This window comes from Salmo salar, chromosome 08 (genome assembly GCF_965601325.2).
Source record: "Salmo salar chromosome 08, fSalSal1, whole genome shotgun sequence".
Classification (NCBI taxonomy): Eukaryota; Metazoa; Chordata; class Actinopteri; order Salmoniformes; family Salmonidae; genus Salmo; species Salmo salar.
Genome location: NC_138298.1, coordinates 5,025,232 through 5,037,500, shown reverse-complemented (window position 1 = coordinate 5,037,500; position 12,269 = coordinate 5,025,232). Strand labels below are relative to the sequence as shown.

The 12,269-nt window shown below is 36.1% G+C and overlaps 2 non-coding genes across 2 annotated transcripts; both read right to left on the bottom strand.

Moving 5' to 3' along the window:
* Positions 1-26: 26 nt before the first annotated feature.
* Positions 27-145, bottom strand: LOC145857064 (5S ribosomal RNA). The gene has a single exon (XR_014377955.1). It is a non-coding gene; the product is annotated as a 5S ribosomal RNA (ribosomal RNA).
* A 6,261-nt stretch (positions 146-6,406) lies between these two features.
* Positions 6,407-6,525, bottom strand: LOC123733862 (5S ribosomal RNA). Its single transcript, XR_006764225.2, has one exon. It is a non-coding gene; the product is annotated as a 5S ribosomal RNA (ribosomal RNA).
* Between the last annotated feature and the right edge of the window lie 5,744 nt (positions 6,526-12,269).

Here is a 12,269-nt window from a genome sequence, read left to right as displayed (position 1 = left end):
GCAAGAGCACACCCTCGTGGACAAAATGCTTACAGCACCTGGTATTCCCAGGCGGTCTCCCATCCAAGTACTAACCAGGCCCGACCCTGCTTAGCTTCCGAGATCAGACGAGATCGGGCGTACCCAGGCTGGTATGGCCGTAAGCGAGAAACAATCTCTTGCTACAACATATATAGTCAAAGTGAGTGTGATAAACAGACATTGCATTTTCACCAATTAGATAAGCAGCTTGAACTTTGTGTCACTGAAAAAGTAGAAGATATTACAAACACTGTTCCCATCACTTTTTAGCACAGGTAGTTGGATAAAATACAAACTTTATTTCCTTTCATCATTTGAACAGGGCAAAGGAGCACAAAGCACACACAAGCTGCATTCAGCAACAATATTCTTGTTTGTCTTATAAATACAAGGCAGATGCTAATTGAAAACACAAGGAAATTTGATCCTATTAAAAAGGCAGGAAGCTGCATTTAGTCAATTCATCATTAAATGCTTACTACAAAGCAGTGTTGCTGATGAAATAGTGCAGGGGCACACCCTCGTGGACAAAATGCTTACAGCACCTGGTATTCCCAGGCGGTCTCCCATCCAAGTACTAACCAGGCCCGACCCTGCTTAGCTTCCGAGATCAGACGAGATCGGGCGTACCTTTTTTTTTTTTTATCTTTTATTATGAAAAAACACATAATATTTACAATATTCAAACAATAATAATAAAAAAGGATGAACAATTCATCCTTTTACAAAATCAAAAAAAAGAAAAGAAAATAAAACCAATTAATAATTAAAAGCAAGTTTTCCATTTTGATCAATTTCGATAAAAGTGCTCCCCCACACAAACAGTTTTTCAAAATTATATCCTCCATATTTATATATTAGTTCAATATCTTTCTCTAAAATACTTTTAAATAAAACCTCCACACTCACAATTTTCCCTTCATAATGTCCTAAATTCCTTCTTTGTCTTACAGCGTATCTAGCATGGCTAAGAACAAAATTCATCAAATTAATATTAAAAACTTTGCTTTTTCCATTTATACCAAATAGAAACAACCTCCTCCACTCAACCCCATTTACAATATCTTCTCCCCAATGTTGTTCTAAAAGCCCCTTTATAAACTCATGAAACCCTTGTAATCTACTACATTCAATAAAAAAGTGCATAAAATTTTCCACCTCCGTACCACAAATATCACATTCTCTTTTAATGTCTCTATTTATTTGATGTAAAACCACGTTCGTAAAAATCCTATTATGTTTCAATTTAAAATCATTATCTTCACATTCTATAGTATTATATTTGACATTGACATTCTTCCATATTGATTTTACATCTATATTTACAAATACCCTAGACCACACTTTTTCTGAAGCAGGAGCTTTTATCTCTCTTAAAATACATTTTTCATAAATCTTTTTAACTTTCAAGCCTGATAAAACATGTTTCTCCCCATTACTTTCATAATATAAAACCGGTAAACCCTTAGCTCTCTCAACCACCTCTGTATTTATTAAAAGCACCCATTCTTCAGGAATACACCCTAAAATTCTCTTATACATATTTTCTATTGTAGTTTTACTTATTTCATCTTCTACTTCACAAACATTATCATAAATCGCTTGTACAGTAAGAAACCCTGGAATGACCTCGTATAAAATATCCCCAATCTGTCTCATCCCAGCCCTCATAAAATATTTACAAAACAACATCTTATTATTATATTGTATCTTGGGATTTAAGAAAATTGGCTGATTTAAAATATTGTCTAAAATGGTACACTCATAATAAATATTTGGTAAAAACTCCCCCCAAGCTTCAAACACTTCTCTATAAAACAATGGTATATTACTTAACATTTCTTTTTTCATGCACATCAATAAACCATTGTCCCCCATCCTCCCAACCTCCTGCAAATACTCCTTAAAAAATCTTTTCCATCCATAATCTAGTTCACCATATAAATATTTCCGTACCATTTTAACTCTAATTGCTTTTTTCCTTACATTTAAATCCACCAACTTCAAACCCCCCTCCTCATATCCTGCAATCAATGTTTTAAAAGAAATTTTCGCTCCTTTCCCATCCCATAAAAAATCAACTAAAATCGTATTCATTTCAGATAAAACCCATTCTGGTACATCTAAAACGTTCATGACATGAATAAAAATTGACATCAGCAAGGAATTTACAACAATTACTTTCCCTTTTAATTTCAAAGCCCTCCCCCTCCACATATTTACTACCTTCCTAACTTTATTTATAACCCCACTCCATGTCAGATCCCTAGCTTCTTGTTCCTTCACCCCTAAAAACACACCTAACACCTTAAAATAATCATTTACCACCTTAAAAGGAAAAGTCCCCTCATTATTCTTCCCAACATACATTATTACTGACTTCTCCATATTCACTTTAGCTCCTGAGGCTTTCTCATATACTTTAAAACACTCCATCACCCTTTTAACACTTCCCTCATCCCTGACTGTAATTGTGGTATCGTCTGCATATTGATGAATTAAACTAAAACCTCCTTGCGGAGTCTCTACACAATTTATAAAATGATCTTTTTTAAGGTATGCCGCTAAGGGTTCTACCGATAAAACAAACAATAAAGCTGATAAAGGGCACCCCTGTCTCACTGACCTCTCAAGAATAAAAGAATCTGTTAAAACCCCATTACATTTAACCCTACTTTTAGCCTTTCTATATAATAATTTTATCCATCTTATTATACCATTTCCAAACCCATACTTTTCCAGTACCCTAAACATAAAATCATGTTCCACCCTGTCAAAAGCTTTATTAAAATCTATACTTAAAACAATCCCCCCCATCTTGTCACTATTCATTTTATTTATCACATCTCTAAGTGTAGTTATGGTATCTGCTATATCTCTTCCAGGCACACTATAATTTTGTGTAGGTGCTATAATATCATTTAAAACCATCTTCATCCTATTTGCCAGTATCTTAGCTAAAATCTTATAATCTGAGTTTAATAAACTAATTGGCCTATAATTTTCTAGTTTCAGTTTGCTCCCCTTATTTTTATATAAAATCGATATCAGCCCTGTCACCATGGAATCTGAAACAGTATCATTGTCTTCCATATATTGATATACTTCTAATAAAATAGGTGCTAAAATACTTTCATACATTTTATAAAACTCTGCAATTAGTCCATCTACTCCAGGACTTTTATTTATTTGTAAACCCTTAATTGCATCTTTCACTTCATCCATTGTTATCTTCCTATCACACCTTTGCTTATCTTCAACACCAATTTGCACATCCACACTACTTAAAATCTCTTTTACACACCCCTCATCCACCTCCCCTTTCTTAAATAAATCCTTATAAAAATTCTGTACAGTTTCTAATATTTCAACATAATCATTTACCACTTCACCCTTTACATTTTCAATCTCACTAATATATGATTTCGTCTGTTTAGTTTTTTCTAAACCAAGAAAAAACGAGGTACATTTCTCCCCTTCTAAAACATATTTTGCCCTACTTCTTATAATTGCACCCTTACACTTCTCTATTTCACATTTGCTCAATTTTGCTTTTAAATCTAAAAACTTTTCAATAGTATAATCAGGATCACTATCACATTTCTTCATTTCTTCATTCAATTTTGTTCTTAAATAATTTTCTGCTCTTGTCATCCTACTCCTCTGCTTCCTTGCATATCTAATACTAAAAACTTTTATTTTTTCTTTAACATTTTCCCACCACTTGCACTTATCATTCCCTTTTTGCTTATCCTCCATTTCATCTTCTATCAAAGATTTAAGTTGTTTCCCGTATTCCTCATCACCTAGATACCCTGCATTCATACACCATATTCCCCCCCCTTTCCTTTCCTTATCTAACCCCACCGAAAATGTTAACCCAGCATGATCACTAAAAGTTGTAAAAATATATTTAATATCTTTCATAAAATTCCTTAACCCTTCATTTACAAAAACCAAATCTATCCGTGTCTGTTTCAATTCCCCTAAAACCACCTGCCTTCTAGAAAATTCTCTCTTATTCGGATTCTCCTCCCTCCATATATCAATTAAATTGTTTTCAACCATCATCTTCCTTAAAACCCCCCTAGATACGTCACTTCTAAAAATAGCTCCCCTTGTCATATCTAGTCTATCCATTTTTACATTAAAATCCCCAACTAAAATACAGTTTCCCTTGCACCATTTCGCTAATTCTAAAAATAAATTCCTTCTCTCTATTTCATTATTCGGCGCATAAATATTTATAATCCTAAAAACCCTACTCATATATTCAAAATCTAAAATTAAAATCCTCCCATTATTATCATTATATATCTTCTTCACATTTTCTACTACATCCTTCCTTATTAAAATTGCAACCCCACATGAATTCCCCCTACCATTGTTTACATAAATAAAATCCCTCCATATTTTCTGAATTTCTAAAACACACATATTATCCCAGTGCGTCTCTTGAATACATAAAATATCAGAATTCTTTATGTGTACTATTCTATTAAATTTTCCTATTGTTCTCAACCCATTCGCATTTATCGACATTATTGTTACCATACTAATAAATAATAAAATTATAAAATATAATTTCATTATCCTCTACCTTTTATCCAGTTTCTTTCCTCTTCCACCCTTTCTCTCCCCCCCCTCCGCTGCTTTCCTCTTCCTGTATCCTCCTCTCATTCTTTCAAATTTTTCCCCATCATCCGAGTCCGATATCTCCTCCAAGTCCATTTCATCCAGCCAACTTTTCTTCTTTACACCCTCATCCGTTGTGCTCCCCGTGTTCATCGCCGATTCTGGAATGCTCGTTGTGCTCCCCGTGTTCATCGCCGATTCTGGAATGTTCGTTGTGCTCCCCGTGTTCTCCGCCGTTTCTGGAATGTTCATCTCCGTCTCACGTGTAGTAGTCGTTGTGCTCCCCGTGTTCATACCCGTCTCTGTTATTGTCATTAAACTTAAGACCCTCTCCATTTCTTCACCCCCCGAGGTACTTGTTTGTGCTGTGCTTTCCCCCAAAACCCGTGAGTCCCCCGTGCTTCCCCCCAATCCACTTCCCCTCTCCTCCTGAAAACTCCACCTTCTTATTTCCGAATCCATACTGCTCCCAATTTCGTTAATCTTCTGGTCTTCTTTCTTCTCCCTTCTTCCTTCCTCCGTCTCTCCACCTTCCACCACGTCCTCTCCTCCATCTTCTTCTCCTTCTTGCGATGATACAACTGCTTCCTCGAATAGTACTTGACTCCCCTCTTCAGTCATAACTTCTCCACAGTTGCACTCCGCCAATCTCTTTCTGCATCTTCCACAAACATTCCTTTCCTTCTCTCCGACACACTCTCTCGCATAATGGCCTTGATTGCCGCACTTGAAACACTTGAATTCAGGGCAATCTTTAACTATGTGCCCAGGTTGTATGCACAATCGACAAACTCTGACCTGCTTGTCATGGATCACCCTGAAGTATTCAGCTCCTTCCAGCGTCTCAATTTTTGTGGAATATGGCAATGATTTTACTTTTTCCGTAAATTTAACTTTACAAAACCGTGTTCCGTCAACCACCTCCGTTCCAGGCCAAACTCTCCTCCTTATCTCCGAGACGGCCGTTACTCCCCAGCTACTCAGCTTGTCCAGTATAACTTTGTCTTCGATGTATACCGGGAGATTCATAAAAGACACCACCAATTCATTTACATTCACATCTCTCGCCATAATCCTGGTGTCCTTTATCCTTGAACCGTCCATTAGCCGTTCTTTACCTTTTCCGTTTTTCATCGTAATTTCATACTTCTTCTCGCCTTTCATTCGGCATCCCACCACCTCTCCACACATCTCCTTAATTGCTCGCAGTAATTCCATCGTCGTCATCTTTTCTTCTCCCACCAACTCAATTGCCACCGTGTATTCTTTGCCATATTTCATTCCTTCTTTATTTTCGTTTTCCTTCCGTTGCGCATTTTCGTTGTCTTTGTCCGTTCCGTTTGTCGTTGCCATGTTGTCCGTCATTGTAAATCAAAAATGAAAGCGAAAAAACCTCCCCCAGGCAGCAAAACTGCAGGGGGGGAAAACTAAACAAAACTAAAAACTATCCAAATAAAAAAAACAATAAATTATATTGCAAAAACCAAAAAAAGAAACGAAAATAGCTCTCGAGCAAACACTCTCAAGCAAACACTCACAGCTCAATTACTCGCACCTGTCGTCACTTCTCCAATCAAGGATTAGCGCCCCCAGGCTGGTATGGCCGTAAGCGAGAAACAATCTCTTGCTACAACATATATAGTCAAAGTGAGTCTGATAAAACAGACATTTAGTCAATTCATCATTAAATGCTTAATACAAGGCAGTGTTGCTGATGAAATAGTGCAAGAGCACACCCTCGTGGACAAAATGCTTACAGCACCTGGTATTCCCAGGCGGTCTCCCATCCAAGTACTAACCAGGCCCGACCCTGCTTAGCTTCCGAGATCAGACGAGATCGGGCGTACCCAGGCTGGTATGGCCGTAAGCGAGAAACAATCTCTTGCTACAACATATATAGTCAAAGTGAGGGTGATAAACAGACATTGCATTTTCACCAATTAGATAAGCAGCTTGAACTTTGTGTCACTGAAAAAGTAGAAGAAATTACAAACACTGTTCCCATCACTTTTTACCACAGGTAGTTGGATAAAATACAAACTTTATTTCCTTTCATCATTTGAACAGGGCAAAGGAGCACAAAGCACACACAAGCTGCATTCAGCAACAATATTCTTGTTTGTCTTATAAATACAAGGCAGATGCTAATTGAAAACACAAGGAAATTTGATCCTATTAAAAAGGCAGGAAGCTGCATTTAGTCAATTCATCATTAAATGCTTACTACAAGGCAGTGTTGCTGATGAAATAGTGCAGGGGCACACCCTCGTGGACAAAATGCTTACAGCACCTGGTATTCCCAGGTGGTCTCCCATCCAAGTACTAACCAGGCCCGACCCTGCTTAGCTTCCGAGATCAGACGAGATCGGGCGTACCTTTTTTTTTTTTATCTTTTATTATGAAAAAACACATAATATTTACAATATTCAAACAATAATAATAAAAAAGGATGAACAATTCATCCTTTTACAAAATCAAAAAAGAAAAGAAAATAAAACCAATTAAAATAAACACAATCATCCACTAAAACCAATTAATAATTAAAAACAAGTTTTCCATTTTGATCAATTTCGATAAAAGTGCTCCCCCACACAAACAGTTTTTCAAAATTACATCCTCCATATTTATATATTAGTTCAATATCTTTCTCTAAAATACTTTTAAATAAAACCTCCACACTCACAATTTTCCCTTCATAATGTCCTAAATTCCTTCTTTGTCTTACAGCGTATCTAGCATGGCTAAGAACAAAATTCATCAAATTAATATTAAAAACTTTGCTTTTTCCATTTATACCAAATAGAAACAACCTCCTCCACTCAACCCCATTTACAATATCTTCTCCCCAATGTTGTTCTAAAAGCCCCTTTATAAACTCATGAAACCCTTGTAATCTACTACATTCAATAAAAAAGTGCATAAAATTTTCCGCCTCCGTACCACAAATATCACATTCTCTTTTAATGTCTCTATTTATTTGATGTAAAACCACGTTCGTAAAAATCCTATTATGTTTCAATTTAAAATCATTATCTTCACATTCTATAGAATTATATTTTACATTGACATTCTTCCATATTGATTTTACATCTATATTTACAAATACCCTAGACCACACTTTTTCTGAAGCAGGAGCTTTTATCTCTCTTAAAATACATTTTTCATAAATCTTTTTAACTTTCAAACCTGATAAAACATGTTTCTCCCCATTACTTTCATAATATAAAACCGGTAAACCCTTAGCTCTCTCAACCACCTCTGTATTTATTAAAAGCACCCATTCTTCAGGAATACACCCTAAAATTCTCTTATACATATTATCTACTGTAGTTTTGCTCATTTCATCTTCCACTTCACAAACATTATCATAAATCGCTTGTACAGGAAGAAAACCTGGAATGACCTCGTATAAAATATCCCCAATCTGTCTCATCCCAGCCCTCATAAAATATTTACAAAACAACATCTTATTATTATATTGTATCTTGGGATTTAAGAAAATTGGCTGATTTAAAATATTGTCTAAAATGGTACACTCATAATAAATATTTGGTAAAAACTCCCCCCAAGCCTCAAACACTTCTCTATAAAACAATGGTATATTAGCTAACATTTCTTTTCTCATACACATTAATAAACCATTTTCCCCCATCCTCCCAACCTCCTGCAAATACTCTTTAAAAAATCTTTTCCATCCATAATCTAGTTCACCATATAAATATTTTCGTACCATTTTAACTCTAATTGCTTTTTTCCTCACATTTAAATCTACCAACTTCAAACCCCCCTCCTCATAACCTGCAATCAAAGTTTTAAAAGAAATTTTCGCTCCTTTCCCATCCCATAAAAAATCAACTAAAATCGTATTCATTTCAGATAAAACCCATTCTGGTACATCTAAAACGTTCATTACATGAATAAAAATTGACATCAGCAAGGAATTTACAACAATTACTTTCCCTTTTAATTTCAAAGCCCTCCCCCTCCACATATTTACCACCTTCCTAACTTTGTTTATAACCCCACTCCATGTCAGATCCCTAGCTTCTTGTTCCTTCACCCCTAAAAACACACCTAACACCTTAAAATAATCATTTACCACCTTAAAAGGAAAAATCCCCTCATTATTCTTCCCAACATACATTATTACTGACTTCTCCATATTCACTTTTGCTCCTGAGGCTTTCTCATATACTTTAAAACACTCCATCACCCTTTTAACACTACCCTCATCTCTAACTGTTATTGTTGTATCGTCTGCATATTGATGAATTAAACTAAAACCTCCTTGCGGAGTCTCTACACAATTTATAAAAAGATCTTTTTTAAGGTATGCCGCTAAGGGTTCTACCGATAAAACAAACAATAAAGCTGATAAAGGGCACCCCTGTCTCACTGATCTCTCAAGAATAAAAGAATCTGTTAAAACCCCATTACATTTAACCCTACTTTTAGCCTTTCTATATAATAATTTTATCCATCTTATAATTCCATTTCCAAACCCATACTTTTCCAGTACCCTAAACATAAAATCATGTTCCACCCTGTCAAAAGCTTTATTAAAATCTATACTTAAAACAATCCCCCCCATCTTGTCGTTATTCATTTTATTTATCACATCTCTAAGTGTAGTTATGGTATCTGCTATATCTCTTCCAGGCACACTATAATTTTGTGTAGGTGCTATAATATCATTTAAAACCATCTTCATCCTATTTGCCAGTATCTTAGCTAAAATCTTATAATCTGAGTTTAATAAACTAATTGGCCTATAATTTTCTAATTTCAATTTACTCCCCTTATTTTTATATAAAATCGATATCAGCCCTGTCACCATGGAATCTAAAACAGTATTATTGTCTTCCATATATTGATATACTTCTAATAAAATAGGTGCTAAAATACTTTCATACATTTTATAAAACTCTGCAATTAGTCCATCCACTCCAGGACTTTTATTTATTTGTAAACCCTTAATTGCATCTTTCACTTCATCCATTGTTATCTCCCTATCACACATTTGCTTATCCTCAACACCAATTTGCACATCCACACTACTTAAAATCTCTTTTACACACCCCTCATCCACCTCCCCTTTCTTAAATAAATCCTTATAAAAATTCTGTACTGTTTCTAATATCTCAACATAATCATTTACCACTTCACCCTTTACATTTTCAATCTCACTAATATATGATTTCGTCTGTTTAGTTTTCTCTAAACCAAGAAAAAACGACGTACATTTCTCCCCTTCTAAAACATATTTTGCCCTACTTCTTATAATTGCACCCTTACACTTATCTATTTCACATTTGCTCAATTTTTCTTTTAAATCTAAAAACTTTTCAATAGTATAATCAGGATCACTATCACATTTCTTCATTTCTTCATTCAATTTTGTTCTTAAATAATTTTCTGCTCTTGTCATCCTACTCCTCTTCTTCCTTGCATATCTAATACTAAAAACTTTTATTTTTTCTTTAACATTTTCCCACCACTTGCACTTATCATTCCCTTTTTGCTTATCCTCCATTTCATGTTCTATCAAAGATTTAAGTTGTTTCCCGTATTCCTCATCACCTAGATACCCTGCATTCATACACCATATTCCCCCCCCTTTCCTTTCCTTATCTAACCCCACCGAAAATGTTAACCCAGCATGATCACTAAAAGTTGTAAAAATATATTTAATATCCTTCATAAAATTCCTTGACCCTTCATTTACTAAAACCAAATCTATCCGTGTCTGTTTCAATTCCCCTAAAACCACCTGCCTTCTAGAAAATTCTCTCTTATTAGGATTCTCCTCCCTCCATATATCAATTAAATTGTTTTCAACCATCATCTTCCTTAAAACCCCCCTAGATACGTCACTTCTAAAAATAGCTCCCCTTGTCATATCTAGTCTATCCATTTTTACATTAAAATCCCCAACTAAAATACAGTTTCCCTTGCACCATTTCGCTAATTCTAAAAATAAATTCCTTCTCTCTATTTCATTATTCGGCGCATAAATATTTATAATCCTAAAAACCCTACTCATATATTCAAAATCTAAAATTAAAATCCTCCCATTATTATCATTATATATCTTCTTCACATTTTCTACTACATCCTTCCTTATTAAAATTGCAACCCCACATGAATTCCCCCTACCATTGTTTACATAAATAAAATCCCTCCATATTTTCTGAACTTCTAAAACACACATATTATCCCAGTGCGTCTCTTGAATACATAAAATATCAGAATTCTTTATGTGTACTATTCTATTAAATTTTCCTATTGTTCTCAACCCATTCGCATTTATCGACATTATTGTTACCATACTAATAAATAATAAAATTATAAAATATAATTTCATTATCCTCTACCTTTTATCCAGTTTCTTTCCTCTTCCACCCTTTCTCTCCCCCCCCTCCGCTGCTTTCCTCTTCCTGTATCCTCCTCTCATTCTTTCAAACTTTTCCCCATCATCCGAGTCCGATATCTCCTCCAAGTCCATTTCATCCAGCCAACTTTTCTTCTTTACACCCTCGTCCGTTGTGCTCCCCGTGTTCATCGCCGATTCTGGAATGCTCGTTGTGCTCCCCGCGTTCATCGCCGATTCTGGAATGTTCGTTGTGCTCCCCATGTTCTCCGCCGTTTCTGGAATGTTCATCTCCGTCTCTCGTGTAGTCGTCGTTGTGTTCCCCGTGTTCATACCCGTCTCCGTTATTGTCAATAAACTTAAAACCCTCTCCATTTCTTCACCCCCCGAGGTACTTGTTTGTGCTGTGCTTTCCCCCAAAACCCGTGAGTCCCCCGTGCTTCCCCCCAGTCCACTTCCCCTCTCCTCCTGAAAACTCCATCTTCTTATTTCCGAATCCATACTGCTCCCAATTTCATTAATCTTCTGGTCTTCCTTCTTCTCCCTTCTTCCTTCCTCCGTCTCTCCACCTTCCACCACATCCTCTCCTCCATCTTCTTCTCCTTCTTGCGACGATACAACTGCTTCCTCGAATAGTACTTGACTCCCCTCTCCCGTCATAACTTCTCCACAGTTGCACTCCGCCAATCTCTTTCTGCATCTTCCACAAACATTCCTTTCCTTCTCTCCGACACACTCTCTCGCATAATGGCCTTGATTGCCGCACTTGAAACACTTGAATTCAGGGCAATCTTTAACTATGTGCCCCGGTTGTATGCACAATCGACAAACTCTGACCTGCTTGTCATGGATCACCCTAAAGTATTCAGCTCCCTCCAGCGTCTCAATTTTTGTGGAATATGGCAATGATGTGACTTTTTCCGTAAATTTAACTTTACAGAACCTTGTTCCGTCAACCACCTCCGTTCCAGGCCAAACTCTCCTCCTTATCTCCGATACGGCCGTTACTCCCCAGCTTCTCAACTTGTCCAGTATAACTTTATCTTCTATATATACCGGTAGATTCATAAAAGACACCACCAATTCATTAATATTCACATCTCTCGCCAGTATCTTGTTGTCCTTTATCCGTATACCGTCCATTAGCCGTTCTTTACCTTTTCCGTTTCTCATCGTAATTTCATATTTCTTATCTCCTTTCATTCGGCATCCCACCACCTCTCCACACGTCTCCTTAATTGCT